The sequence below is a fragment of the Trachypithecus francoisi genome, unplaced genomic scaffold, assembly GCF_009764315.1.
Source record: "Trachypithecus francoisi isolate TF-2019V2 unplaced genomic scaffold, Tfra_2.0 Lachesis_group11, whole genome shotgun sequence".
Lineage (NCBI taxonomy): Eukaryota > Metazoa > Chordata > Mammalia > Primates > Cercopithecidae > Trachypithecus > Trachypithecus francoisi.
This window is the reverse complement of record NW_022681456.1, coordinates 88,449,208-88,475,545: the sequence shown is the minus strand read 5'-3', so window position 1 is coordinate 88,475,545 and position 26,338 is coordinate 88,449,208.

Genomic DNA, 26,338 nt, shown 5'->3' with positions numbered 1-26,338 from the left:
AATGATATTATTTTATTTATAAATATTTTAGTATGTAACCACCCCCCCAAATTAACAATAATTATTTACTATCCAATTACCAATCATGGCTGGGTGTGGTGGCTAACACCTCTAATCCCAGCATTTTGGGAGGCTAAAGTGGAAGGATTGATCACTTGAGCTGGGAGGTTGAGGCAGCAGTGAGTAGTGATCATGCCGTTGTACTCCAGCCTGGGCGACAGAGCAAGGCCCTGTCTCAATAAATAGACAAATCCCATCAAAAACCCAAGAAACAAATTATTTATGAGTAATCAAATTTCCAACTTTCTTTCCCTGTTTGAATTAGGCTACATATAAGGCCTCTTCAGGGTAATTGGTTGGTATGTTTGTTGACTCTCTTTTAACTTCTAGGTTTCATCTCTTCTTTATTTTTTTCACTTGCCATTTATTGATGAAATCAGTTTGTTTTGTAGTTTTTCCCTAGTGTTGATTTTGCTGACTATATTCCTGTGAAAGATAATCAGCAAATGTTACCATGTTGTTAAACGTGTTATTCTGTTCTTTGTTTTTCCTATAAATTCATTGTTGGATCCAGAGTCTTAATCAGACTCAAGTTCAATTTTTAGAAATTTTATTTGTTTGTTTATTTATTTATTGCCAAACTACTCTGTCCTTTAGCTAAGAGGCACGTGATATTCGGTTATCTCTTGTTTTGTGATATTGTCAGCTTTCAATAAGCATTACCCAGTCTGTTACTTCATTAGGAATTGCAAAATGGTGATGTTCGAATTCAAATGTATTATAGAATATTTCTATAAAGAGAGAACTTCCTTCATCTTCTACTTTGTAATCCAGTAGTACAGTTTATATAAGAAAAGCAGGATAAGTGGTTGAATTCTTTATTTACTAATTTTAAAAATAATGAGTTGGTTTCACTGGCACGTCTTAAATCAATTCAGCACTTTTTTCCTTCTTTTTCTTTTGAATATTATTATGAACTCATGAATCTAAACATATTTGATGTGTTTCAATACATTGCAGTTGTTCTTCTCATTGAGTCCCAAAGTATCTCTTCTTTGGCTAGTGGGAGTCTCTTTCAGTTAGCTTCTGAGTCCTTTTCACATGACTGCAGTTGTCTTTGGAAGTTTCCTCATGATCTTTTGCATTTCCTGCTTCAGACCTGGGATCAGCCATTTTTAAAGAGCCTTGTTTCCTTTCAGTGGGGAATGGTATTTAGAGAACACAATCCGAGTGGCCTTTTAAGGGCACAGGGCTAAGGAATGGTTTCTTTTATGCTGCTTTTTAAAAAAAGATAAAATAAATTATGAGTTTAAACTGATACTTCAAATGCAAGATTACAATGTTTGTATGTAACTCTTCTTTTATCTGTATTTCCTTTTGCTTGTGCCAAGGATCTTATCAATTACAGTGAGAATGATAGAATTAAAAATATTAAAGATATCCAATAATTACTTGCTCTATTATACATAATAGTCTCTGAGTAACAATGCCTACATTACTGTTAACAATATGATAACTAAAAGGAGTTTGACATTTTATTTTATTTTACTTTTTGCACATATTTTTGATGAGACATATTCCACTGGGGCTATAGAGTCAGGTGTGTTTTAACATTATTTGGAATTATCTTGCCATCAACTGGGCACACACTTAGGTATATTTATTTTATATTATTTTAAGATATTTTATTTAAATTTTATTTTGTTTTATAGTTAAGTAAAATATATTCTTCTGAAGTCAAATCTATAAAACAAGGTATATCTCAAGAAGTCTACCTTATTTCCTCCCTCCCCCATACATAGCCATTTCAACAATTGTTATGCTTTATCTTTTTTTTTTTTAAATAAGCACCAAAAGTTTGACAATCATTGGACTGTAGTTTATAACATTGCTTATCTCCCAGTGAATATTTATTCATCAATATGATGTTTCTATTTCCCTAGGCCTTTCTAAAAGATTACTTGCTCAAATTTTTGCAGATTTGCCTATCTAAGAGTGTGAAATGCTGTATCAGTAAAGTTTGCATTTGCTTCTTATAGTTGAGAACCACTTGCATTTTTTTTTTTCCTTTGGCTGTAGCCCATTTTTCTATAAGGCTAATGGAAATTTTGTTCCCTATTTTTAGAAGCTCTTTATGTATCAGGGACATTAACCTTTTGTGTGATATATGTTGCAAATTTGCATTTACTCCCAATTCATCACTTTATTTTTACTTTGCTTATGGTGTCTCTTTCCAAGCAAAATACTTTTTATTTCTATTTAATAAAATTTTTCTTAAATCATTTGGGCCCATCTTGGAGTCTTATAGGGAGAGAGATGTTTTTTCCAGGATTACTCATTGGTGAGAAAGTTTAACGATGGGAACTTTAGGAGAAAATAAATCAACACTGCTGGAGTATGGAATTTAGTGCAATGTACTTAGATGCTGGATAGTCCCTGTGACTTCTTCATGATTGTTAACAGGTGTTCAATGGTGTTGGCTGAAAAAATGTTCAAGCTGGGCCCATTAAATTCTCTTTAGGCTGTGTGATCTTATTCTCTTCTTGGCTTCTGAACAAGTTGGTGCATTAATGCAGTTTTTATAAAGCATTGGTGCTTCACACTGTGCTTATTTGTAAAGCAATTCATGTAATAAAAATTATGCGTCCTGACACATGGGAAGCCTCTGGAAATGGGGAAAGTGGATTATACTCACTCCCCTGGAGTGAGCTAATTAAGAGAATTCAATGAAAATTCTGTTACCAATTTAGATTTTCTGCTTTCATCTCCTTATATGTATCTACAGGGGCATAGCAGTCATCATGTGACTCATATAGCTCCACTTGCTCTTTAACTCAGCTTCAATGAGGTGGTTTACAATTTAGATGTTGTAATTTCCTTTTATGGAGATTATGTGCACGAACTCAGAAGGAGTAGAGACTTTATACCGGAAGCCAATTCCTATCTATTTTTTTTATTTTGGGGGGCAGTTTCAGAAATATGGATGACTACAAGCCCTATTAGTATCATCTTATTTTTGTTTTTTTATGTTTTTCATATTTGTTGGGTATTTTCACATAAATAATCTTACAAGAACTGCATGAGGTAGATGGGGCTTTATATCCATATATCATGCATGAGAGAATTCAGAAATTTTAAATTACTTGCTCAATGACTCACAGCTTAAAAGTAAAGAAGCAAGAGCTTGTATTAAGGTGTAACTACAGCTACAGGGTTTTTTGGTAGTTAGGCTCATCCTTTTGTTGAAGTGCAGTAGAGCAGTTTTTTTAAAATTTTAAGAAACAGGGCCTTGCTCTGTCTCCTGAGTTGGAGTGCAGTGGCGCAATCATAGCTCACTGCAGCCTAGAACTCCTGCTTCAGCCTCCCTGCTAGCTAGAACTACAGATGTGTGCCATCGCACCCAGCTAATTTTTAACTTTTTTCTAGAGATGGGGTCTCACTATGTTTCCAGGCTGGTCTGGAACTCCTTGGCCTCAAGCAAACCTCACTCCTTGGCCTCCCAAATTCTGAGATTACAGGTGTGAACCACTGTGCAGTAGAGCAGTTTTATTAAAAGAAAAAGATATTGTTTGAGTGTTATGATTCCTCACACTAGATTAAAGAGGAAAAAAGAGGCATATTCTATTTTGTAGTAAGATAATATATAGGTTGTTGTAGGGGCCATGGGAAAACTTTTCCCTTTCATGCTCTGAAGTTTCACTGAAAAATAAACTTACAAAAGGCAACTTAATTGATAAAAGGCAAACAAATTTACAAATGTAAATACAGGGAGAACAGAGTGGTTACTCACTCCCCATTGGGGATCAGAATCTTATATATTAATACCATTCTAAGGTTACAGAAAGACAGGGAACTGGAATCCTGGCCAAACAGGTTATGAGAGGGAGAAGAGGAATTCTGTTGAGGGACGATAAAGGATTACTAAGGAGAATGAGTGGATCTGGGAACAAAAATTAACTTGTAAATAATTCTCTTTGGAATTGGAATGAGGCTGGTAGGCAGACATTATCTTGGGAAAGGGTCTGTTCAGGTGTGGTTACCTTCTTGGTCTTACATGGAGAGGAAGAAAAAGAAAGATTGTCTTTTTGGTGGGTCAGGACTTGAGGCAGATAAAGGAATTTCAGCTTGGCTTTGGTAGTGTAATGGAGGAGAAGTCAGGGAGACCTTGAGGCTTCTTCTTTAGTTGAGCATGTGAAAGCACTGTATTTTGGGATGTTGGCTTTTGGGCCTCAATATAGTGTAAAAGAGTTGTATGATTGTAAAACAGAGTAACTGTGGGTATTGTCTAGTCAGCTCTTGTCCTACAGAGAGGAAACACAAGTTCTCTGATGATTAAATGGTCTTGAACTCCTGGCCTTAAGCAATGCTCTCACCTTGGCCTCTCAAAGTGCTGAGATTACAGGTGTGAGCCACCAATCTGACCCTGTGATGGTTAAATGGTTTGTCTCAAGTTATGTTACATGTTGTTGGCGCAGCCAGATCTCTGTTTATTGAGGAGACAGAAAAGTTGACTGTCACAGGTATCACTGGCTGGAGTCAGCAGTGCAGGCAGTAAAATAATTTACCAAGATAGTTGTGGGTAAAACAAAAAAGCAGATTTATTAGAGGGAAAGTATATTGCAAGCAAGCAATGGGCAGCACAGCAGAGAAGGGGCTTTCTGCGAAGAGGCAGGGGCTGGAGGGAAGTTTTATAGGCTATTCACAGAACAAGAACATGCTGCTGGGGCTGTGTGGAGAGTAAGGTGATTGTGCCAGTGGTTTGTTTGTGACTAGCTGTCTTTTGGTATAATTATTCTCCCCTACCTGGGACCCCTTCCTTGTTGTTGATTACTTATTAAGACTCCACATCCCCCCACCCCCAAGTCCCAATAGAAAAACAATGACAAATCTTTGGCATTGGGGTGGAAGTTTCATCTTCCAACTACTTCCTGCTGACTGTGGGTGTAGCACTGACTCTACCTATGGTTTTTAGTCTGTAAAGAGACCCTGTGGGTCATTGTCCTGGATTGTGGGACTTAGGATATTAGATCTTGCTGGAGGAAGGGACTCATCAAAGAGAAGGAGCATGTCAAGGCAAAGCTGGTGTCTGGCTAAATCCAGGGGAGATTTGTAAAGGTAGCAGGCATCATCGGGGAGAGACTGGTCTCATTCACAGCATCACTTGAAAGAAACTGCTGAATTCTAGAAGATAAAATTTTCTTTTTTAAATCAGTTACCAAAAAGGCAAAGGAAAACCTCTTGCAATTGTCTGTTTTTCCTTATTGGAAGCCAATTTAGATACCCTGGAAGCTAAACTCAGTGAAAAAGTGTTTGAATTTAATTAGACACAGCATAAGGCACCAATTTTAGAGAATGTTATATGTAATTACATACAATATTCCTTTTATAAATTTCCTTTCACAAATTTTGTCATAACTTACACAGACCAACAATGAATGCTTGGACTTTCCGACTTGTCCTAAACATACCTCTTTTTAAACAACCAGTCATTTTACTTTAGGACAAGAATTTCCCATACAAGATCCTTTCTCATAGAAAATCTCTTTTATATAACCCTCCTTACAAAAAATACCTCTTTACCTTTATAACCCTTGAATTAGACAAAAGTCATTTTTCTTCTGTTAGGAAGTTATGGTTTATATTACATGTTGCTGTGCAAGTCCTGTGAAGGAGGAGTAGATAAGGAGGTGATCTACATACTGTAGAAGCTATCCCTCCCCCAAGAGATTGCTCAGTTAGATTTCTTGCTAGGATTCATCTGAATAAGTGTGGGCTATTTTTAAATCTTTGAGGTACGACTATCTAGGTTGAAGATATTGGCTAAAAATTTAGGTAGCTTTTCCAGGAGAAACAGGGCTAGTAGAGGGAAAGATGAATTCAGAGGTTGGGTAATTTTTAAGCAGGCACCCATCTTGAAAATTATATTTTTGCCCCAAAGGGATGTGGGTTATTTAGACATACAAGGGACTGGTGCAAGAATAGTAATTGGTTTCTTAAGTATAAAGGGGTATTAATTTTTTTCTTTTGGAGGGCAGAGGTGCCATTTGCCCCCATTACCCAACAGGATTTGGAGAACAGTTGCTGAGAGAAGATTAGTACAGTGTAGGCTAACCTAAAAGGGAAATTTAAAATTTTACTTGCTGCCTCCAGAGTTGCCCTTGGATTTGTCTTGTTGATGACCTCATCTGGTTTGGAAGCTAGTTGGAGCAGAGAGCCCCTTCAGCTCAAGGCCATTGGGGGTTGGGGGTTGGGGGTTGGGGGCTGTCCCAGGGGCTCTCTGACAGTCCTGTTTCTAGTGACCAAGATTGTGATAGAGTGAGCAAGCCACATGGGGCTTTTTCCCATTTATTCCATTGGAGCAGTTTGCCTTCCAGTGGCCTGATCTTCTTCACTGATGGCAGTTACCTAGAGTAGTGTCCCTAAGGCAGCCTACAGGGGGCTGGGGATTTGTAAAGCAACCAAGAATTCAGCCTGCCTCTTATCCCTGAGTTTTTCTTTCTCCTTAGCCCTGTCCTTCTTATTCTGCTTCTGGTTATAAGAGACGGAGGGGGCTAATTTCAAGATTTCTTGCATAGGGGCCATGCTGTATTACACAAGAAAATTATACACTTCTTTTTGAGAGTTTGAGGGTCAAATTTATCCCAATGCTTTAAAATGCAGCCAAGGGTGACTCTGAGGAATGGAAGGACTTTGTCCCATGATGGGACTGATGGGAAAGAACATCCACTAGGGATATGAACCACAGTTTCTCTTGAGGGATCATGCCAAGTGAAAAGGGTTCCACTCACGTCTGCTGAGGGACTCTGAGATGCACTTTCCAAAGGGGCATCCCACCGATTGGAAAGGATCTCCTGGCGCTAGGGCCTTATGGTGGATGAACACTGGGTGAGTGATCCAAGGTCAGTCCAGGTACAAATCATCCTGGGTGGCCAGCGAAGGTACAAGTTACTCTGGGTGTTCAATCCAAGTATGAGGGGAAGAGGCTGAGGGAAGACTCACTGTCCCAGTGCTGTTTTGGATCAGCTGGCTTAAGATGTTTGGAGCAGGTGGCTCACTGTCTTTGTGGGAGAAATTAGAGTAAGAAAGAGGGGGTCTTAGTTCCCCCAAAACATGTGTGGGTTTGCCTTGGTCAAGCTTCTGCTGCCTATTGTGCTACACATAGGGAATGGAGACTTTTGACCAGAAAGGATAGGAAAGAGCCTTCTTTCCTTCTGAGCAAGGCTGCCAAACCTGTTCACTGCTTGACCTTCAGCCTATCCCAGGAGGTGCCCTGATCAGTGGCCATCAATTGCCAGAGGGATACTAGAGTTTGTTCATGGGAAGACTGAAAAGGAAAGCTAACGCTGAACACTCACCTAATTGGGCTTCAGCAGTCAGAGGTCTTACCATGTGAATCTTCAATTTTCTCCGGGCTTGGACACTGTCCACTGAAAGGCTGGAATTGGAGGAGAGGAAAGGGAGAGAGTAGGGGAGCAGTCCCAGAGCACTCACCATACAGGCCACCAAAATACCATGGGTGTGACTGCCTGGGGCTGGTGTCATGGTAAAATAATTTACCAAGACAGTTGTAGGTAAAGAAAGGCAGATTTATTAGAGGGAAAGTACATTGCAAGGAAGCAATGGGCAGCACAGCAGAGAAGGGGCTATCTGCAAACAGGCATGGGCTGGAGGAAAGTTTTATAAGATAGTGCTGCTGGGACTACATGCAGAGTAAGATAGTTGTGCCAGTGGGTTGTTTATGATTAGCTGTCTCTTGAAACAGTTGTTCTCCCCGACCTGGGACCCTTTCCATGTTGTTGCTTACTGATCAGAACTCCACAGTGACTGCTGGAGCAACTATGGCGGTAGCAGGTGGAGAAATACATTGTTCAAGCTGCACAGCAGGCTTGCAGTTCTGTATGAGAGGTATCAGGATTCTGAATGCAGAACAAAGTTCAATATAAAGGAATTGGGAAGATATGTAGTTGCTATCTATGAAGTTTTTTCCATTGGTGGAAAAGTTTTTGATTTTTTATTCAACATTTATTGCACATTTACTTTATGCCTTTGGGTGCAGAGGCATCACAGGCAAATAGGAAGGGAACTGGCCAGAGCTAGGTGTGTTAGCAGAACCCCAGGCAGTAGGATTATCTAAAAGCCAGTACTCCAACTTCTAGGGCAATAAATTACCGAGAACAGAACAGTACTGCTCAAACTACTATCTCAGTCCTGGGAACTTGGGCTCTTGGGACAAGTTGTGACTCAGGGATCATCATGGAAGCTCAGAGGTCATCAGGAGGACCTTGTTTGAATGCTGGGTCTCATAGGCAACAAAGGAGACTCAGGAACCAGGAAACATAAAAGCCAGAACATAAATTACAGCTTCCTTGTAACTGGGATGCAGACATATTACCTACTAACCACTAATTAGATGACTCCAAGGGAGACTTCAGTTTGGAAGTGAGCAATCATAGGGAATGAGTTCTGTGTGACATTTACATTTTGCTGATGAGGTGGCAGCAGCAGATGCAGGGTAGATTTTGATTCCAAAGTAGCAGCAGCAGTGGTTTAAGTGAAGATGGCTCCCTGGCTTTTACTGCCTCATGGCAACAGCAACAGTGGTGGGGTTGTTTGTTTGTTTTTATTAAAGTACAGCCTCAAATCTATTTCTCCAACACTTCCCATACTTTAAATTTTGAGAGGTGCCAGGCTATCAATCCAAAGCAATTGGTTAATCATATATTGGATGTATTGTCATAATTTGTACTGAAATATTTCACATTTTTACATGCTCAGCTCTGGAAAGTAAAAATAGTACAAGTTTATTAGCTAATCTTCAAGGTGAGATAAAGTATTTGTGACATACAAAGTGATCCCAGTATTGGCAGTAAATGTAAACATGATTTGTTTATAATATGAATGTTTGTTTGATCTGAGTGCTTCATTCATTCATTTATTGATTCCACAATTCAGGGCTTTGGGCCTGTGTTACCAAGCACTTGCTGAACATGTCATGTGCACTCCACAAGCAGCACCTCATATCATCAACTCTCCCACAAGTGAAGTCTTCTCCTGGTGTCTCTATTTCTGCCCTTGCATCAGTTTCTCCCAGGCTTGAAATATTATAATTAAGTACCCTATTTTTAACCCTTCCTTCCTTCCTTCCTTCCTTCTTTCTTTCTTTCTTTCCTTCTTTCTTTCTTTCCTTCTTTCCTTTCTTTCTTTCTTTCTTTCTTTCTTTCTTTCTTTCTCTTTCTTTCTTTCTTTCTTTGCCTTTCTTTCTCTTTCTTTCTTTGCCTGTCTTTCTTTCTTTCTTTCTTTCTTTGCCTGTCTTTCTTTCTTTCTTTCTTTCTTTCTTTCTTTCTTTCTTCTTTCTTTCTTTCTTTCTTTTTCTTTCTTTCTTTTTCTTCCTTGTTTACTTTGTGTTTAACTTCTTTAAAATGAGCAATAATCTTTGCTCTTTCTTACCACCAGACACAATGTCCCCCTTATCTAATTATATGCTTGCTTTATAATTCATGGACTGAATCTTAAAACAATCCAGGCACCTATAGAATTCTCCCCACCAGGAGATTACCTGCAGGCTGCAGTTAATTTACAACGCAACTGTGCCTTGGATGGCACCAACCCATTCAGCAGATTGGGCAATAACTCAGGATAAGTCATTGGAGCAAGTCACGTAGACTGGCACCTCCTCATTCCTCCTGCATTCCCCTCATACCAAGCTTCCCTTTTGAAGTCCTTGTATTCTGCCCAAAGTTTGGAATGGTTTCTTTAAGGCATAAAGCTTTGGCCATTTCCCCACTGCTAGCCCTGAAATAAAGTCACTTTCCTTCCACCCGCCTCATCCTTGGTATTTGAATTTGTAAACAACAAGTAACTGAACCTGCATTTGGTTGTGAGTTTTGTTGGCCCACGTGGGAAGTGCTGTGTGTTCTGAGCAGTCTAAGCCTGCTGGTCTGGTTTCTACTGGATGGGGCAAATTGCCATCTGTGACCACTAGCTGCTCGTGTCTAGCTAACTCTGTGGCTGAGACTCTAGGGAGTTTCCCTGAAGCTGCTGAGATGCTTTTGTCTTGAGAAACCTCCCTTTTCTTCCTGCTGTGGTGCTGGCTGCCCCTTATGCTTCACTGGTGCCAAGAAAGTGGCATCTGAGGAAGTTGACAGACTTCAGAATAGGGTAAGTTGGCCAGAGTGCACCTGGCTTTCTTCTGTTTCTTTAAATGCTACTTGGGGTCGCTCTTGTCAGACTTAGCTGCTGGTAGCATCATTTGGGCTCTTTGTATTTATTTGTATTTGTATGCTGTTTGTATTTATGATGCTACCTGAGCTTTGCTGTGTTTATACTCGTCTACTTGTGGAGCCATTTGAAATTGAGATGAAGCTGTGGACTCTGTACCCAGCCCCTTAAGTGGGCATATGTTTGAGAGTACACCACTTGGGATTGTGACTGTGTGAGTGTGTGACATTTATGCTTGGACCCTTAATTATCTTTCTTTACTTTTCTTGCCTACTCAATCCAGGGATCTAGTCTTGAAGGGGAACAGTTTCTACCATACCCCTGAATGGGTCATCCTTTCTAAAACATCAAAATACTCACAACGGAGCCATGTCTAGAAGGAGGGGCCACTGTCCCTCCACAGTACGATGAGGGAATTGGAATGATCACCTCCTCTAAGACCCAACAGGGCACCTGATTTGGACAGGGCAATGACACAGATGGAGCAGGGCAGTTCCCACTCAGGCTAATTCCTGTGGGTAGTTTGGATGAATATGGGCAGCCTACTGGATGCTGTTGGACTTACAGCCCATTTTCAACATCTGATTTATTGAATTGGAAGAGTTTCAACCTCCCTTATAGAGAGGACCCTCTGAAAATGATGAACCTCTTTGAATCTATTTTTGCCACCCATCAGCCCATTTGAGCAGATGTATGGGTCCTTTTTAACATGGTCTAGCTGCAGATAAAAGGAGACTAGTAATGGAAAAGGCAAATGAGGAAGCTTGGTGCCTCTATGAGGCTAATCCAAATAGTACCCCTAATCCCACAGGGGCTATTCCTGGCACAAGCCCTGACGGGGATCCCAAGTGAATGGGGAATATGGCCTGTCTGGCACATTACTAGGCACACATCTTGGTTGGACTCAAGAGAGGATTGCTCAAACAAAAGAATTTAAGCAAAATCCAGTCATCCAAAAGACAAATGAGGATCCCTCTGAATTCTCAGAATGTACTTACCAAGCCTTCCACAGATATGTTGATATAAACCTGGAAGACTGACAATTCAAGACAAGTGAACTTGATTTCCATTCAACAGAACATTCCAGATATAAAGCGAAAGTTAGAAAAATGGGATGCTGCGCTGCGAATGACTCATCCCCAGTTGGTGGATGTTACTTTCAAAGTATTCAGTGGTAGGGAAAAGAATAAACAAAAGCCTGACACCACATGTGTCATAGGCAGGAAAGCCTCCATACCTGAGAAACCAGGGCAAGCCTCTGGGTCACAACCAATGTGCCTACTGCATAGAGGAAGGCCATTGGAAAAGATAGCTGCCCAGAAGTAAAGGGGCCAGGCGGACAAAGAAAAGCAGAATCCACCCAAGGGGTCTCAGGCAAATAAATGACAGGACAAAGCTGTGGCCCTGACAACAAATAGGGATGCCTGGAGGCTCCCTTAAATCTCTTGGAACCAATTAAAATTTCCCCACAGGAGCTCCAGGTGTAAATGACAATGGGGAACAAGCTAATCCATTTCCTGGTTGACACAGGTGCTACTCACTCCGTTCTTAACACCCCAGAAGCAAAAAGCACCAAAATAATGGTACCTATAATGGGAGTTGCAGGAGGGATACAACAAAAAACTTTCTTACGACCTCTAGAGTACAAACTGGGAGGCCTGGAACTAAGACACAGCTTTCTCTATATACCAGACTGCCTAATCCCCCTGTTGGGATGGGACCTGCTATGTAAATTAAATGCTTAAGTTATTCTTCCCCTAGAGAAGCAGCAATTGTGCTTATGGGTCCTGCTGGAATAGGTGCTGTGACTACAAATGCTGCTCACTTACTCTGAGAAAGGGGAAGAAGAAGCCTTTCCCCCAGAAATCTATAAAAGACTGAATAATTGCTTTTGGGCAGATGGGATACAGGGAAAAGCCAAAAACACACACCCAATGCATATATAAATAAAAGAGGGGGATAGGGTGCCTGGAGAAAACAATATCTATTAAAAAAAAAGAAGAAGAAGAAGAAGACTTAGAAGGAATACAACCTGTTCTACAAAAATTTTTGAAAAATAAACTGATTCATTCTTGTAGGTCCCTACATAGCCCTCCTATCCTGTTTGTGAAAAAGCTGCACTGTGATGAATTATCAGTTTGTCCAGAACTTGAGGGCTATTAATAATCCAACAGTGCCTAACCCATATATCTTATTAACTTTTATACCCAAAAACTACAGGTAGTTTTCAGTGTTATATCTAAGACATCTTTTTCTGCATCCTGATTGAGGAGAAAGCCCAGCAATTATTTCCCTTTGAATGGCAGAGCCCAGAGACCAAAGCAACCCTTAAATATTATTGGATGATACTGCCTTAAGAACTCAAAAATTCACCCACTATCTTTGGGGAAATATTGGAAAAAGACTTGAGGTGCATATAACTAGATGAAGGAGTTCTGCTACAATGTATAGACGACTTACTTAGATCAAGCCATGATTCTGAATAATGCTTGTCCAATAATATTCTAGTCCTAAAGCATCTGACCAATGTGGATATAAGGTATCCCCACAGAAGGCCCAAACCTCAAATGAAAAGTAACCTATCTTGGCTTGGGTTGAGGCAGGACAAATGAAGCCAATGACCAACTGAAAGCAGGCAATAGCAGCCATCAAAGCTCCAGGAAATAGAAGGCAATTGCAAGGATTCCTAGGAATGGCTAGCTTCTGTCAAATTTGGATTTCTAATTTGGAGCTAATGGCTAAACCATTTTATGAAGCTTTAAAAAGATGGAAATCAGAGCCCCTTCCCTGGACAGATGAATGTCAACAGACATTTTATGCCAACAAAGAAAAACTGATATCAGCCCTAGTGTTGGGATTGATGGACCCCTAGAAGTTCAAACTCTACATCCATGAGAAACAAGGCATAGTCTGGCTGTGCTGATCCAAAGGCTAGTAGATATTCCACAACTCATAGCCTATTTCTCTAGCAATTGGACCATGGAGCAAGACAAAAAGTACATGCAGGACTGGGAGTTTGATAAAACAGACCTAGGAAAACTGATGCTTATGGAACAAATCTACTCCCTAAGGCCATGGTTTATTTAATTTTAAGACATCTACATAAGAGATGCTTTTGCTTACCTAGTGTGATTCTACTCAGAAGCCCACACACTTCCAGAAAACTATTCACAGAATAACACAAGGATGTGTTTTATGTGCTGAGAATATTTCCAAGACTGAATGCAGTCCCTCCAACAGAGGATGAAATACAAATGGATATGCTTTTTTGAGGAATGGCAGATAGACTTCATTCAAATGCCCATGGCCAGTGGAAATTGCAGATTTCTTTTGGTATTTGTAGACACCATTTTTGGATGTGTTGAGGCATACCCCACAAAATCTCAGAGGGCTACAGATGTAGCCAAAGCATTGCTGAAGTAGGTAATATGATTTGGACTCCCAGGCACTATATAGAGCTACAAGTCCTTCCATTATTTCAGGAGTTACCCAGAAGGTAAGTCAAGCATTATAGATTAAATGGAAATTGGATTCATCATGGAGACCACAATAGATGGGAAAAACAGAGAAGATGAACGACACCTTAAAGAAGACAATAGCCAAACTCTGCCAGAAGACTGATCCAAGCTGGGATGAACTTTTTGGATATTGCTTTGCTTTGATCGGGGTAGCACCCCAAAGTGGGCTTGGATGAAATCCTTTTGAAATTATATATGGGAGACACTTCTAGGTCCCTTTGCCAGGGATGCTGCCTTTGGATTTTTTAAGTGAGTCCAGAATTAGGCAATACATGCAGCAGCAGTAACAAACATTACTGACTATGCATCAGCTTCCTCTCTCCAGGTCTGCTTACCCCATGGATGAGCCCCTTCACTTGCTCCAACCAGGAGAAAAGGTGCCGCTAAAGTCCTGAAAAAAACAAGATTGGATCAAAAACTGGCTGAAGAGTGGACTGGACCCCATGATGTGCTACTGACCACTCATTCATCAGTCAAGCTGTCTGGAGTAAAACTATGGGTCCATAACTCTCAAAGGCAGCCCCACCCTGGCCTGACCATGCAAAGGAGCCTGCTTGGGCATGTAAACCAAAATAAGACTTAAAACTACTACTTAAGAAAAACTCTGTAGAGAAGTAACATTTTTTTGGGTAATTTCCTATAGAATGAAACCCTTGTTAGTGCCTTCAATTTTAAATTTATTATTTTGTCTACTGCTGCCACCACTAACCTTTTCCTACAATGGGCACAACAGTATGCAGATAATCTGTGGCCTGTTGCCTTTCTCTAGCAGCCTGGGCCTGCCCTGGTAAGTCTCACCTACACAGGGAAGTGACTGGCCACACTTACACTTGCAAGCCTTCATAGAAGACCTTAAGGAGTAGATTAGGGGCACAGATATCAAGTGTTACCAGAAAAGACATAACCCATGGCCCTTGACTCTCAATGAATCTGGACATGGAAAGCCTTTCTAATGGAAATGTAATATAAGAAAAGGGAATAGCATTGCTCATCCCTCTACTGGACAAAGAAATGAATATCCAAGATATAAAGCCCCAGTACTCTCACTCTAAGAATGAGTTTCTTCAAATCTGGAATGACTTTTTATGGCTGACAGCATCAACCGTACACTTAAGTCAGATAGCTGCCTTCTTCTGGGAGCAGTGGAATCATACCCTAGACTGGAGTCAAATAGTGCTGGAGGCGTGGGTTGGATTCCCTTAGAATAATGTCAACATACCATAGTTCTATAGAAAAGGGACTTGTTTGCAATAAATTGGTCCCAGTGACCCAGCCTTAACTGACATGTTCCTAATGGAACTCACTGGTTATGTGCTACAAACCTCTTGCCCTGGCTACCATGATGATGGGTAGGATGCTGTACTCTGGGCCTCTCCTGGGCTCAGGGACACTGGGAAAGGACTATAGAAAAGCCTGCCAACCCATGGGCAAAGATTTCATGATGAAAATGTTAAAAGCAATTACAACAAAAGCAAAAATTGACAAATGGGATCTAATTAAACTAAAGAGCTTCTGCAGAGCAAAAGAAACTATCATCAGAGTGAACAGACAACCTACAAATGAATAGGAGAAAATTTTTGCAATCTATCTATCTGACAAAGATCTAACAGTTAGCATCTACAAGGAACTTAAACAAATTTACAAGAAAAAAAATAATGCCATCAAAAAGTGGGCAAAGGATATGAACAGACACTTCTCAAAAGAAGACATTCATACAGCCAAAGAAACATGAAAAAGAGCTCAACATCACTGATCAGTAGAGAAATGCAAATCAAAACCACAATGAGATACCATCTCATGCCAATCAGAATAGCAATTATTAAGAAGTCAAGAAACAACAGATGCTGGCAATACTGTGGAGAAATAGGAACGCTTTTACACTGTTGGTGAGAATGTAAATTAATTAGTTCAACCATTGTGGAAGGCAGCGTGGCAATTCCTGAAAGACCTAGAACTAGAAATTCCATTTGACCCAGCAATCCCATTACCAGAGGAATATATACCCAGAGGAATATAAAACATTCTATTATAAAGACACGTGCAGGTGTATGTTCATTGCAGCACTATTCACAATAGCAAAGACATGTAATCAACCCAAATGCCCACCAATGATAGACTGGATAAAGAAAATGTGGTACATATACACCATGGAATACTATACAGCCATTAAAAGGAATAAGATCATGTCCTTTGCAGGGACATGGATGGAGGTGGAAGCCAATATCCTCAACAAACTAATGCAGGAACAGAAAAACAAACACTGCATGTTCTTACTTATAATTGGGAGCTGACCAATGAGAACACATGGACACAGGGAGGGGAACAACACATACTGGGGCCTTTTAGGGGGTGGAGGAGTGGGAGAGCATCAGGATAAATAGCTAACACACGTGGGGCTTAATACCTAGGTGATAGGTTGATAGGTGCAGAAAACCACTATGACACACATTTACCTATGTAACAAACCTGCATGTCCTGCACATGTATCCTGGAACATAAAATAAAATAAAATAAAATAAAAACACACCTATAAAACAAAAACACAACAAAAAGTATCTAGGTAACAACGTAATGAGTGAAACAGTACCTCATATCTCAATATTTATGTTGAATGTAAATGGCCTAAATGCTCCATTTAAAAGATACAGAATGGCAGAGTGGATTAAAAAAAATCACAAACTAAATACCTGCTGTCTTCAAGAGACTCTCCTAACATGTAAGGATGCACATAAACTCAAGGTAAAGGGATGGGAAAGAATGTTGCACACTAATGGAAACCAAAAGCAAGCAGGAGTAGCTATTCTTTTATTAGACAAAACGGACTTTAAAGTAACAACAGTAAAAAAAGACAAAGAAGGACATTATATAATGATAAGAGGATTAGTCCCACAGGAAGATATTACAACCCTAAATATATATGCACCTAACACTGGAGCTCTTTAATTTATAAAACAATTACTACTAGTGCTAAGAAATGAAATAGATAGCAACACAATAATAGTGGGGGATTTTGATACTCCAATGATGGCACTAGACAGGTCATCAAGACAGAAAGTCAACAAAGTAACAATGGACTTAAACTATACCCTAGAGAAATGAACTTAACAGTTATTTACAGAGCATTCTACACAACAACTGCAGAATATACATTAGTTTCATCAATACATGGAGCATTCTCGAAGATAGACCACCTGATAGGTCACAAAACAAGTCTCAATAAATTTAAGAAAACTGAAATTGTATCAGGTATCCTCTCAGACCACAGTGGAATGAAACTGGAAATTAACTCCAAAAGGAACCCTCAAAACTATGCAAATACATGGAAATTAAATAATCAGCTCTTGAATGATCTTTGGGTCAACAATCAAATCAAGATGAAAATTAAAAAATTATTTGAGCTGAATAATAGTGACACAACTTACCAAAACCTCTGAAATATACAAAAAGTGGTGCTAAGAGGAAAGTTTATAGCATTAAATGTTTATGTCAAAAAGTCTGAGAGAGTGCAAATAGACAATCTAAGATCACACCTCAAGGAGCTAGAGAAACAAAGAGAAACCAAACCCAAACCCAGCAGAAGAAAAGAAATAACAAAGATCAGAGCAGAACTAAATGAAATTGAAAGAGACAAAAAATTACAAAATACAAATAAAACAAAAAGCTGGTTCCTTGAAAATATAAACAAAATTGACCATTAGCAAGACCATTAGTAAGATTAACCAAGGAAAGAAGAGAGAAGGTCTAAAGAAGCTCAGTTGGAAATGAAATAGGAGATATTATAACATACCACAAAAATACAAAAGACATTTCAAGGCTACTATGAACACCATTACATGCACAAACTAGAAAATCTAGAGGAGGTGGATAAATTCCTGGAAATATACAACCCTCTAGATTAAATAAGGAAGAAATAGAAACTCTGAGCAGACCAATAACAAGAGAGATTGAAACAGTAATTTAAGAAACTGCCAACAAAAAAAGTCCAGGACCAGATGAATTCACAGCTGAATTCCATCAGACATTCAAAGGAGGATTGATACCAATCTTACTGAAACTATTCCAAAACATAGAGAAAGAAGAAATTCTCCCTAAATTATTCTATGAAGCCAATATAACCCTAATTCCAAAATCAGGAAAGGACATAAAAAAGAAAACTACAGACCAATATCCCCGACGAACACAGATGCAAAAATCCTCAACAAAAAAACTAGCTAACTAAATCCAACAGCACATCGAAAAGAAAGTACATCATGATCAAGTGGTTTCATCCTATGGAGGCAGAGATGATTTAACATATGCAAGTCAATAAATATGATATGTAAACAATTAAAAACAAAAACTGTATGGTCATCTCAATAGACATACAAAAAGCATTTGACAAAATTGAGCATCACTATATGATTAAAACCCTCAGCAAATTTGGCATAGGAGGGACATACCTCAAGGTAATAAAAGCCATTCATGACAAACCCACAGCCAACCTTATACTGAATGGGGAAAAGTTAAACGCATTCCCCTTGAGAACTGGAGCAAGACAAGGATGCCCACTTTCGCCACTTCTATTCAACATAGAACTGGAAGTCCTAGCCAGAGCAATCAGACAAGAGAAAGTAATAAAGGGCATCCAAATTGGTAAAGAGGAAGTCAAACTGTTGCTGTTCACCGATGATATGATTTAGATCTACGTATGATTGTATACCTAGAAAACTCTAAGATCCACCCAAAAAGCTCCTAGATCTGATAAATGAATTCAATAACATTTCAGGATACAAATAGAAACACATCCCATGCTCATGGATGGGTAGAATCAATATTGTGAACATGACCATACTGCCAAAAATAATCTACAGATTTCAATGCAATTCCCATCAAAGTGCCATTACGATTCTTCACAGAACTAGGAAAAACAATTCTAAAATTCATATGAAACCAAAAAAGAGCCTGCATAGCCAAAGAAATCTTAAGGAAGAAGAACAAATCTGGACTTGTTCAAACAGCACGGTTCTGGTAAAAAATAGGCACATAGACCAATGGAATAGAATAGAGCACCCCAAAATATAGCCAAATACTTACAGCTAACTGACCTTTGACAAAGCAAACAAAAGTGTAAAGTAGGAAAAGGACACTCTATTAAACAAATGGTGTTGGGTTAATTGGCAAGCCACAGGTAGAAGAATGAAACTGGATCCTCATCTGTCACCTTATACAAAAACCAACTCAAGATGGGTCAAAGACTTAAATCTAATACATGACACCATAAAAATTCTAGAAGATACCATCGGAAAAACTCTTTTAGACATTGGCTTAGGAAAAAATTTCATGACCAAGAACTCAAAAGATAATTCAACAAAACAAAAATTGATAAATAAGTTCTAATTAAATTAAACAGCTTCTGCACAACAACAACAAAAAATAATCAGCAATCAGTCAACCCACAAAAGGGAGAAAATATTTGAAAACTACGCATACAACAAAGGACTAATATCCAGAATCAACAAGGAACTCAAACAAATCAGCAAGAAAAAAACACATAATTGCATCAAAAAGTACATGATTATATAATTCTCAAAAGAAGATATACAAATGGTCAACAACCATATGAAAAATGCTTAGCATCACTAATTATCAGGGAAATGCAAATTAAAATCACAAGGAGATACCACCTTACTCTTGCAAGAATGGCCATAATTAAAAAATAAAAAAATAACAGATATTGGTGTGGATGTGGTGAAAAGGGAACACTTCTACACTGCTGGTGAAAATGTAAACTAGTAGAACCACTGTGGAAAACACTGTGGAGATTCCTTAAAGAACTGAAAGTAGAACTACCATTAAATCCAGTAATCCCATGACTGGGTATCTATCTACCCAGAGGAAAATAAGTCATTATATGAAAAAGACACCTGCACCTGCACATGCATGTTTATAGCAGGGCAAATCTCAGTTGCCAAAATATGGAACCAGGCTAAATCCCCATCAACCAATGAGTGGATAAAGAAAATGCAATATATATAACCATGAAATACTACTCAGCCATAAAAAGGAACAAAATAATGACATTTGCAGCAACCTGGATGGAGTTGGAGACCATTATTCTAAGCGAAGTAACTCAGAAATGGAAAACCAAACATTCTGTGTTCTCATTTATAAATGGGAGCTAAGCTATGAGGATGCAAAGGCATAAGAATGATATCATGGACTTTGGGGACTCGGAGGGAAGTGTGGGAGTGGGGTGAGGTATAAAAGACTATACATTGGGTACAGTATACATTGCTTGGGTGACAGGTGCTCCAAATCTCAGAAATGGCCATTAAAACTTTTCATGTCACTAAAAGCCACCTGTTACCCCAAAACTATTGAAAACCTGAGTAGTGTATATACATCCTAGACAACTCAGGGAATGTCTCATTAGCCCTGCAAGATATGCATAAACAAATTAAAGCTATGTCTGACCGCACATTGTCACCAGATCAATGGTTTGTGCCCTGGTTTGGATCAGAACCATCCTGGTGGGAAAAGTTACTTGTGACCTTGACCATAATTGCAGGAATAGGCATACTTCTTTGATGCAGATTCTACTGCTGTACATTCTGCATGGGAATGCAAGATGAACTCTTCCAGAGACTTGCAAATCTCCAACAGTTTTCATCTGTGAGCCCAGGTACGTGAGAATATTTCCAATTCCAGTAGATCAGTTCCATTACAATGTCCTTTAACTACATCCTCGTTCAGCAGGAAGTAGGCAGAATGAACACGTCGCCCATGTTCCACAGAAATGGAATGGAATTTGACAGTGGGGAGTTGTAATGAGTGCCCTATTTTTAAATATTGTTTTGTTTCTTTCTGTATTAGTTGGGGTTTTCTAGAGGGACAGAATTGATAGGTTGTATGTATATATAAAAGACAGTTTATTAGGGAGAATTGACTCCCATGATTACAAGGCAAAGTCCTACAATAGGCTATCTGCAAGCTGATGAAAGACAGAAACTGGTAGTGACTCAGTTCAAGTCCAAAAGCTTCAGCACCAGGGAAACTGACAGTGCAGCCTTCAGTCTGAAGGCCTGGAAGCCCTGCAAGGCTTTTGGCACAAGTTACAGAGTTCAAAGACTGAAGAACCTGGAGTGTGAAGTCTGAGGATGGGAGGAGAGGAAGCCAAGTGTCCAGCAGGAGAAGAGAGAGAGTGGAAAGACTCAGCAGCAAGGTGGTTATTCCCCTTCATCTTCCTGCTATGTTCCAGCTGCACTGGCAGCCAATTGAATGGTGCCCACCCACAATGAGGATGGGTCTTTCTCTCCCAGTCCACTGACTCATGTCAATCTCCCCTGGCAACACCCTTACAGACGCACCCATGAACAGCACTTTACCAGCCATTTAGGCATCTCTAATCCAGACAAGTTGACACCTAATATTAACCATCACACTTTTTCTTTTTCCTCCTTGCTTACTTTATGTTTAACTTCTTACAAATGAAATATGACCTTTGCTCTCTTTCCTTCCGCCAGGTACAATGTCATCCTTATCTAATTATATATTTGCTTAGAAGTTCCAGGGACTGAATCTTAAAACAATCAAAGCACCTATAGAATTTTTCCCCACGAGGAGATCACCTCAGGATTGCAGTTAATTTACAACCTGATTATGCCAGGATGCCCCAGCCCATTCACCAGAGGGGGCAATAACTCAAGACAAGTCATTGGTGCAAGTCACGTAGACCTGCACCTTCTCACCCCTCCTGCATTCTCCCTCTACCAAGCTTTCCTTTTTAAGCCATTGCATTCTGTCCAAAATTTGAAATGGTTTCTCTAAGGCATGAAGCTGTTATGGGAGGGGGACAGGGACGTGCTGGGTAGAGAAAAGCGGGTCCCTGGCTAGGGCTCCACCCTCAGGCCTGTGCCCACGGACCTAGGTGAGGACAGGCACTCCTGCCTTTGTGCCCAAAGGTTGCATTTTCCAAGACCACCCTGGCCTGCCATGCCCACATCCTGTGCCTATAAAAATCCCAAGACCCTAGCAGGAACACACAAGCGGCTGGACGTGGAGAGAAACACAGCAGAACACACAAGCGGCTGGATGTTGAGAGGATGTGGAGAAACCGGCATGCCAGCAGGCCATCGACCCAGTGGGACATGGAGTTTAGCTGGGGTGGTCGGAAGAGAGCCTGGGCTGCTGAGTGGCCCAACTTCAGGGGAAAACCTTCACACTCCATCCACTTCTGACTTCCTCCATTTGCTGAGAGCTACCTCCACTCAATAAAACCTTGCACTCATTCTCCAAGCCCAGGTGTGATCCGATTCTTCTGGTACACCAAGGCAAGAACCCGAGATACAGAAAGCCCTGTGTCCTTGCGATAAGGTAGAGAGGGTCTAATTGAGCTGGTTAACGCAAGCTGCCTATAGATGGCAAAACTAAGAGCACGAGGTATCACAGGCCCACTGGGGCCTCGGAAGCTGTAAACATCCATCCCTAAGTGCTACCATGGGGTTGGAGCTCCCAGCCTGCCTGTCTGCATGCTTCCCTAGAGGTTTGAGCAGCGGGGCACTGAAAAGCGAGCCACTCCCCCTGTCGCACACCCCATGATGGGGGACAAGGGAAACTTTCCCGTTTCAGAGCCATGGCCATTTCCCCACTGTTAGCTCTGGAATAAAGTGACTTTTCTTCTACCACACCTTGTAGTTGTTATCTGACTTTGCAAGTGGTGAGTGACTGAATCTGCATGGAGTTATAGTATTAGTTTTTGTTGCTGTTGTTGTTTTGAGACGGAGTCTCGCCTTGTCGCCCAGGCTAGAGTGCAGTGGCCTGATCTTGGCTCACTGTAAACTCCGCCTCCTGGGTTCACGCCATTCTCCTGCCTCAGCCTCCCAAGTAGCTGGGACTGCAGGCACCTGCCACCACGCCTGGCTAATTTTTTTGTATTTTTAGTAGAGACGGGGTTTCACTATGTTAGCCAGGATGGTCTCGATCTCCTGACCTTGTGATCCACCCGCCTCAGCGTCCCAAAGTGCTGGGATTACAGGCGTGAGCCACCGCACCCGGCCACAGTATTAGTGTTTTATTTAAGCTCTCTCTTGTCCTCCTTTTTCAGTCAGTTTCTAAAGGCATTTGACTTCTTGGTCTCCATCTTTTTTATTTCACACCATGGCTAGAACGCACTCAGTTGATATTTTAAAAATAATTCAAACATTCAATTTTAGGTGAAATATAGGGAGTATGGAAAATAGTAGACAGTTTATTATTAATAAAAATAATAGTTTATTATTAATAAAAACCACTACTAGTGCACTGTCTTTAAAACAATATAAACTAGCAAATTTGAGATTCAGAATAAAGCCCAGAACCTACATTCTGAAAGCACCAAGAACATAAAAATCCAACTTACTACTGAATGTCAAAGTAGAAAATAAAGTGCTATAATTTTCTTTATTTCCCTATTAAAGGAGAATTTATCTAAATTCAAAAAACATGATTTAAGAAGCAGTCTATTTAAACCACGTCTAAATTCATCTGCTGAGGGTATAGTGTGAAAGTTTCATCAACAAGGACATGGTGATCCTTTTCTCTTTTCGTATGACAATTTAAATTGTATTCTTGAATTTTCTGAAATGTGTCAAATACCAATAGCCTCTGGTTGCTTATAAAATATTTATGTAAAAATTATTCAATAAAAAATCCAAACAGCAGCTGAGCTCATACATAATTTAGCAAATGGAAAACGACTTCTTCTATTCATATGCAGAGGCCAGACGACAGTGATGATACTCCCCTGAACCCTGAAGGCAAATGTAGCGCAAGAGAATTCTGGCAGAGAAAGAGGGGAGGAAGAAGCCAATACGAAATACAAATGGCCCTATTCTCTTTTATATAATATTCACATTTGGAGACAGATATGGTGACTTAGCTCATCATTATGTCCGAAAAATGGCACACGTCTCAGCTGCTTGTCTCTTAAATCTCTTTCAAGTAAGTAGTGTTTTTAGTCTTTTGGAGTGGGATGGATTTCCTCTGACCATTGGCTGAGAAGCAATCAGTCTGGTGTATGTGGCTCCACCCTGAAGTTTTGAGTGGAATAGCTTGGTAGATTTTTAATGGCACCTGGACTTGTATTCTTTTAACTACTGACTCTAGGCTTGAAATTCAATTCAAATTTACCAGTATGAAAGCATAATTTTTATGAAGCTGTAATTCAGTATGTTTGTGATTCTATCCCTCTACTCACATGCTGAAGTAATGAACTCTAATGTCTTACTCTTGCCAGATACACTGATGGCTGTGTTTAGGCTGTCCACAAATGCAATGTCTTCCCCTCTAGTGTTTTTCTTCCCTTATATACCAGAAGTGAAGGCCTCGAGCAGATTACTCTTTCAGATGTCTAAAGGCCCAGGGAAACCAGGAGGTATTGATTCTATCAATGATTAGATTACAAGCACACAATTATACTATGGCCTAGCTATTCTGTATTTCAACAGGGATTTTATTTTTAATGTTTTGTATCTAAGTTTTTGAATTTTGATGATGTTATTAGTTGTATTTTTAGCAATAAAAATAAATGGAATCTTGTTATTATAAAGATGAATAACCATGGAAAATAACTTCTTAGTCTCTAATGGCCAGGTTTATAATTACTCATTTGTACATTTGATTGGCCTTTGTAACATAAGAAATGGTAAATGAATAATATTGGCTATAGAAACCTCAGAAGTAGACCCTTAACTTCCTTTTTAAAGAAGTGTATGTCTAACAAAACTGAAACATTACAGTTAGCTTGTGACTGCCTCCTGTTTTTCCTTGTATCTTTCCTTTGTGATTTTTGCTTTCCTGGGAAACAAGGCTTGAAGATAGAGCAGTAACACCCTCTTGCTCAGAATTCAAGTGTCATAGGTTAAGAGCATATATTTGGCTTTCATAAATAGTTAATATCCTCCAGGGGTTGAATTTAGTGTAATATACAGGCTTTAATATGAAAAAGAGAGACTCTTTCTACTCTTCTTCCCTGTCAGTCAAGTCATATTTTCCTATTTCTGCACTCCAAGAAGGGATGCCCCATCTCAAATGCTGGGTAGCTCTATTTGATTATACATACTATTTCTATATACTATTGCTGTTTGACTTTGTCCCCAAAACAGTATAAGTAGGAATATTTGTTGTCTCCACAGAACCAGGTGTACACTTTCTCTCCTTGTTTGAGAGGCACTTTTTCTTTCTCTTTTAAGAGAGGCACTGTGGCACTCTAATCCCCTCGCCAAATTCTCCCCTGCCTCAAGCCCTTTGCACTTATCCTAGATATCCATCTGGATCACCCCCTGTACTTCCTTCAGGTTTCTTTTTTTTCTTTTCTTTTCTTTTCTTTCTTTTCTTTTTCTTTCTTTCTTTCTTTCTTTCTTTCTTTCTTTCTTTCTTTCTTTCTTTCTTTCTCTCTCTCTCTCTCTCTCTTTCTTTCTTTTTTTGAGACAGAGTCTTGCTCTGTTGCTGAGGCTGGAGTGCAGTGTCATGATCTCCACTCACTGCAACCTACACCTCCAGGGTTCTAGCGATTCTCCTGCTTCAGCCTCCCAAGTAGCTGGGACTACAGGTGCCCACCACCATGCCCGGCTAACTTTTGTATTTTTAGTAGAGATGGGGTTTTTCCATGTTGGCTAGGCTGGTCTCGAACTCCTGACCTCATGTAGTCTGTCCACTTCAGCCTCCCAAAGTGCTGAGATTACAGGGATGAACCATTGAACCCAGCCTCAGGTTTCTTTTCAAAGTTTTCCTTATTAGAGAGACCTTTGATCAAAATAGCAACCTTCCCTAAACCCAATATTTTTTATTCTGCTTATCCTTTTTAAATGCTTTTTCGTGTAATTACCTGACGTATTATTTCAAAGTTGCTTATTTCTTGTCTTCTCCCACCAGAATGTAAGCTCCTTGAGGACAAGAAGGTTGCCTGTACTGCTGTATCTATCCATCATCTAACATAAAGTCTGGCACATAGCAGAAGCTCAATATTTGTTAAATGAATAAGTGAATTAATGAATCAATGATTGCATCATATATTTATTGAGCATTTAATATATGTCAGAGACTATAATAGATTCTGGGGACATGACTATAATACAACAAACTTGTGCTTTGCCTTCAAGATGTTTATGGTCTGGTGGCAAGAACAATGATGCCAGCTGTACCTCTTGTGAGCGCAGGGTAGATTTATTCTTATTAACTTTATTCATTTATTTATTATTTTATGAGACAGGGTATCACTCTGTCTCCCAGGCTGGAGTGCAGTGGTATAATCATAGCTCACTGCAGCCTCCAACTCCTGGATTCAAGAGATTCTCCCACCTCAGCCACCCAAGTAGCTAGGACTAAAGGCACACACTGCCACACCCAGCTAATATTTTAATTTTTTTGTAGAAATGGGTTTGAATATGTTGCCCAGGCTGGTCTGAAACTCCTGACCTCAAGTGATCCTTCCACCAGGGCCTCCCAAAGTGTTGGGATTACAGATGTGAGCCACCACACCTGACCCCACTGACTTTAATATTCAAATCTCAATGACTCAGAGTCCCCAGAAATCCCAATCTTTCACAATCTCTCCGTCAAATAATCCTCTGAGCCTTGTTAATAAA